The sequence below is a fragment of the Protomyctophum bolini genome (assembly GCF_963924005.1).
Source record: "Protomyctophum bolini genome assembly, chromosome: 8".
NCBI classification, from domain to species: Eukaryota; Metazoa; Chordata; class Actinopteri; order Myctophiformes; family Myctophidae; genus Protomyctophum; species Protomyctophum bolini.
Genome location: NC_137869.1, coordinates 48,917,767 through 48,923,793, shown reverse-complemented (window position 1 = coordinate 48,923,793; position 6,027 = coordinate 48,917,767). Strand labels below are relative to the sequence as shown.

At 46.8% G+C, this 6,027-nt stretch overlaps 1 pseudogene across 1 annotated transcript; it reads left to right on the top strand.

Annotated features, from left to right (window-relative positions):
* The first annotated feature begins 360 nt into the window (after positions 1-360).
* On the top strand, positions 361-2,023 carry LOC308319785 (glucose-6-phosphate isomerase-like; annotated as a pseudogene). The gene has a single exon. The product of its transcript is annotated as a glucose-6-phosphate isomerase-like (transcript).
* Positions 2,024-6,027: the final 4,004 nt, after the last annotated feature.

Here is a 6,027-nt window from a genome sequence, read left to right as displayed (position 1 = left end):
GGCCTACCCAGGGCTATGTCAGTCATTTGGGGGCCTCCCCTTGAGCAAGAGAACTGAGGGTAGTGTTGTAACAAAGGCTTTCACTCAATTTCACCTCATATGGGCAACTGATTGCCTCAGTTACCCATTAACTAAGTCTGACATCTCAAACTCCATATTTGGGCGTGGATGATCTAGAGCTCCATATATGGAGCCGGCAGAGACGTCTAGTGCTGACATCATGCTAATGTAAAACCCCACATATGGATATAGCCGACTCATTTGTGACATCAATCACGAGCATCCAGCCAAGCACCATATAAAGGCTGGCCGTCACACCTTGAGCTACATCGTGCATCAACCACCGATACCAAGGCAACCATGGGGCTTACAAGCGATCCGAACTATCAGAAACTCGAACAATGGTACAATGCCAATGCCGGGAATCTCAACATGAGAGCCATGTTCGACGCGGACAAGGAAAGATTCAGCGCGTTCAGCACGACCCTCGAGACGGGCGACGGAGACATCCTGGTGGACTACTCCAAGAATCTCATCAACGAGGAGGTCATGGCCATGCTGCTGGCGCTGGCCAAGTCCAGAGGCGTTGAGGAGGCCAGAGAGAGGATGTTCTCTGGAGACAAGATCAACTTCACGGAAGGCCGCGCCGTGCTCCACGTCGCCCTGCGCAATCGCTCGAACACGCCCATCCACGTCGACGGCAACAATGTCATGCCAAAGGTCAATATGGTGCTCGACCAGATTGAAGGCCTTCTGTCACAGAGTACGCAGTGGAGACTGGAAGGGATTCACCGGAAAGGCCATCGCCGATGTGGTCAACATCGGCATCGGAGGCTCCGACCTAGGACCGCTGATGGTGACCGAGGCTCTGAAGTCTTACTCGGCAGGTGGACCTAATGTGTGGTTCGTGTCCAACATCGATGGCACTCACATGGCCAAGACCCTGGCCCGGCTCGACGCAGAGACCACGCTCTTCATCATCGCCTCCAAGACATTCACCACCCAAGAGACCATCACAAACGCAGAGTCTGCCAAGTGTTGGTTCCTCCAGACGGCAAAGGACGAAGCTGAAGTTGCCAAGCACTTTGTAGCGCTGTCCACCAACGCACCCAAAGTGAAGGACTTTGGCATTGACACGGACAACATGTTCGAGTTCTGGGATTGGGTTGGAGGCCGATACTCGCTGTGGTCAGCTATTGGTCTCTCCATTGCTCTGCACGTAGGATTTGACAACTTTGAGCGGCTCCATGCCGGCGCACACTGGATGGACAACCATTTCCGTAACACGCCTCTGGACCAGAACGTGCCCGTACTGCTGGCCATGCTGGGGGTCTGGTACGTCAACTTCTTCCAGGCCGAGACCCACGCCATGCTGCCCTACGACCAGTACATGCACCGCTTTGCGGCCTACTTCCAGCAGGCCGACATGGAGTCCAATGGAAAGCGTATCGGCAAAAATGGCTCGTGTGTCAAACACCACACTGGACCGATCATCTGGGGGGAGCCGGGGACCAACGGGCAGCACGCTTTCTATCAGCTCATCCATCAAGGCACCAGACTGATTCCTGCCGACTTCCTGATCCCGGCCCAGTCACAGAACCCGATCAGGGACAACCTTCACCACAAGATCCTGGCGGCCAACTTTCTGGCCCAGACGGAAGCGCTGATGAAGGGGAAGACGCCGGACGAGGCCTGCAAAGAACTGCAGGCCAGTGGCCTGTCGGGACAGGCCTTGGAGAGCCTGCTGCCTCACAAGGTCTTCCAAGGGAACAAACCGAGCAACTCCCTTGTTTTCAAGAAGCTGACTCCCTTTATGCTTGGAGCTTTGGTCGCCATGTACGAGCACAAGATCTTTGTGCAGGGTATGGTGTGGGACGTCAACAGTTATGACCAGTGGGGGGTCGAGCTGGGCAAGCAGCTGGCCAAGGAAATACAAGCGGAGCTCATAGACAACTCTGAGATCACCTCACACGATTGCTCCACAAACGGGCTCATCAATTTCCTAAAGAAAAACTTTGCCTAAATAATCTCCCCTCTGCCTTCAATTTGTAACGGAATCCCAATGGCGGATAATTCCACGGTGTTGTCTCTTTCATTGGCTAAATTATTTCACTTTACCCCATGCCCACCATACCATAGTAGCCCTCACATCATGTTACTTTACCCCATGCCCACCATACCATAGTAGCCCTCACATCATGTTACTTTACCCCATGCCCACCATACCATAGTAGCCCTCACATCATGTTACTTTACCCCATGCCCACCATACCATAGTAGCCTCACATCATGTGTACTTGGTGCATGACACAAAAATAATCTTATCTATCTATCTATCTATCTATCTATCTATCTATCTATCTATCTATCTATCTATCTATCTATCTATCAGGTACACATGATGTGATATCTGGAGGGAGCCCAGAGATCTATCGGGAAGACCCTCCCCGATAGATCTCCCCCACAGTACCATGTTGCCTCTGTATGCTCTGAATAACACAGGCAACAACAATTAGTATCAATTAACAGCTAATTGGCAGTTCAATAAGTACAGTTAACAAGTTGCAGTTGGGTTATCAAAAAGTAAAATACAATACAAAAAGATGAATACTAATCTAGGAAAAGGGGCAAGCACAGCAAGGACTGAGCCTATAAAACAAAACAAAACACAACTGTTAGCTCCCACCATGTACCATCATCATACATCAAAACACATGATTAAAATGCATAATTTGTTTATTAAGGTCTGGTACATGGCAGGGACTATATAGAAGACATGGCAGGAGGCTCATGGAAGACATGGCAGGGGACTATATGGAAGACATGGCAGGGGACTCATGGAAGACATGGCAGGGACTCATGGAAGACATGGCAGGGGACTCATGGAAGACATGGCAGGGGACTCATGGAAGACATGGCAGGGGACTCATGGAAGACATGGCAGAGGACTATATGGAAGACATGGCAGGGGACTCATTGAAGACATGGCAGGGGACTATATGGAAGACATGGCAGGGGACTATATGGAAGACATGGCAGGGGACTCATTGAAGACATGGCAGGGGACTATATGGAAGACATGGCAGGGGACTATATGGAAGGCATGGCAGGGGACTATATGGAAGACATGGCAGGGGACTATATGGAAGACATGGCAGTGGACTATATGGAAGACATGGCAGGGGACTATATGGAAGACATGGCAGGGGACTATATGGAAGGCATGGCAGGGGACTATATAGAAGACATGGCAGGGGACTATATGGAAGACATGGCAGGGGACTATATGGAAGACATGGCAGAGGACTATATGGAAGACATGGCAGGGGACTATATGGAAGACATGGCAGGGACTATATGGAAGACATGTCAGGGACTATATGGAAGACATGGCAGGGACTATATGGAAGACATGGCAGGGGACTATATGGAAGACATGGCAGGGGATTCATGGAAGGAGCATGTAGCTGTAGGCTACACAAAGTGCCTGGTACACCAGCCTATACTGCAAGTACAAAATGAACAACCCAAATGAGTACAAAAATGAATAAAACCACAATATAAAGTCATATACAAACATTACTTTGAAAATGGTCGATCTACAAGCTCCCGCACAACTTACAAGAACATACAGTACCTCCAGAGAAGTGTGGTTTTAACTTTTGGCCCTAATTGGGTTACATGCAAACAGCCTATTGGTCCTCAGAGGGCACCTGAGGAACAGTAGGCCGGGCCTATTGTTCAGATTATTGTGTTTATTTTAATGGGCCAACACAATAATCTGAACAGTGGTTTAACATAAAACAACCCAATGCCTACCTTGCTCACACAAGTCAGTGCATACCGATAGCCAAGCTGACAGTGACCACTTGTAGCTGAGCAATTAGGGCGTGGACACAGAACTCTGTGTAGAGACGGGTCTCCCTGTTACACATATATATTATGACACAAAGATTGACATAACAAGTGTGGACAGTAGGTCTTAAAGATCACATTTAATAACAGTGTGGACAGACACTGTTATTGGGTGGTGGCTCACGGCGGCCGGTCGCGGATAGTCGGCACAGCGGGACAGCCAATGAAACGAAGGCTTGCCTTTGTTGCCATGTAGAGTTCATCTTTTTTGCCATCTTTTTCACCCAATCACAATTTTTCACTTTTCTTTGCAGGGGATTTGGAGACTGTAGTTCGATTCCCCCTCATGGAAGATGTATCCATAGTTAAAGTTAGTTATTGATCAGTTAACTGCCTGGTAATGGCATACCTGGATGTAAAATAATAAAATATGTTGAGTTTAATCATGGTACCAGTGTGATTGTGACTCATTTCTCTGACCTTGATTTTCTACTCTATACTGCTTATATTTAGTTATGATGATTATGAAGAATGGAACCAAATGGTTCCATTTGTACACTCATAGTTAAATTAACATTGATTTGAAAATATAAATTGGGGGACCCAGAGATAGAAATCGCAGAAATGGGGGTCCGTAGACTAATGCATGTCAAAATGGGGGTCCTTGAAATTAAACGGATTGAGAATCACTGCTAGAGCCATTAAAAAAGAAATCTTCCCTTATGGGGTTCCCTGGCATGTTTTCAAATGGGGGGGGCAAGGGCTAATTAGTGTCAATTTGGGGTCCTTGACATGAAAAAGTTTGGGAACCACTGGTCTATATAAATCATAGCAATAAGCACATCACACCATCCCTTTTTCATTCAATGTAACATCACAACAAATTACTTTTAAACATTTCAGTTGAACTCTGTGAAATGACACAACTCTTATATACAAAGATAAAGATAATTAGAAAATGGATACAATATCAAAAAACTGTGGGATACAATAAATAGTGCAAATGTATCGGCTAGCAGCAGTTGAAATCCTATCCTAAAATTTGAACAAATGTAGAATGTATTGCTCTGTTTATATAACAGAATTTATTTAAACAGATGTATTTTGCTGTAAGCAGTGTAGGGGTATAAACAGTGTACACACAATGATTTGTATTCCTTAAGGTGCTTCCATTCAAGTGTACACTTAAACTGTATTGTAACGATCCCAAGAACCGGAGGCAGAGACGTAGTTCCACTGATAAATATCTCTCTTTATTATAGGTCGATGTCGATTAAGCATCCATACAACGACAGCATTTACGTGTGTGCATCATAGACAGGTCTTGTAAGGCGTCTATAAATGTTTTGGTTGTCGGACTCGCTGCATGAGTACTGCTTTAGTTATGTTTATTAAAGATATAAAGTTTACCACAGTGAATGACAGCATTGTAAAAAGCGATTTGCGGTCAACAAAGTTGGACCTTCCCCGTTCACCCCCTCTCTCCTTCCATTCATGAAAATGCCGCTTTGCGAACAGCTGACTTTGAGTGACGTAGGCTAGTAGCACACAACACCACGTGACCCATATAGCTGTCACCAACAGGTCTGCTCTCGCTACAATATATAAAACTTAAACGCCAAAATCGCGAGAGAGTCAGCTGTTCATTACAAAGTATTCCACGGACCTCGATGTGATCGTTAGCTGCGATAAAGTAACAAAATGCTCATGATGACGACTCGTGCAGGAAAAATAATATCATAACACAGAAAAACGAGAGAAGAAGAACAGTCATTCGGCAGTGACATTCAGAACAGCGCCACGGCCCATCCACAACCACTCTGTGGCCAGATATATATTAGATCGGTAGTGAATTTTAGGACAGCGCCTCGGCCCATCCACAACCACTCTGTGGCCAGATATATATTACATCGGTAGTGAACTTTAGGACAGCGCCACGGCCCATCCACAACCACTCTGTGGCAAGATATATATTACATCGGTAGTGAACTTTAGGACAGCGCCACGGCCCGTCCACAACCACTCTGTGGCCAGATATATATTGCATCGGTAGCGAAGTTTAGGACAGCGCCACGGCCCGTCCGCACCCCACGTTGCGGCCGGAAAGGGTACTGCGCCCGTAGTGAATTTTCCCTACCATAGACAATGCATTGGAGCCCGTTTAGCTAAAGA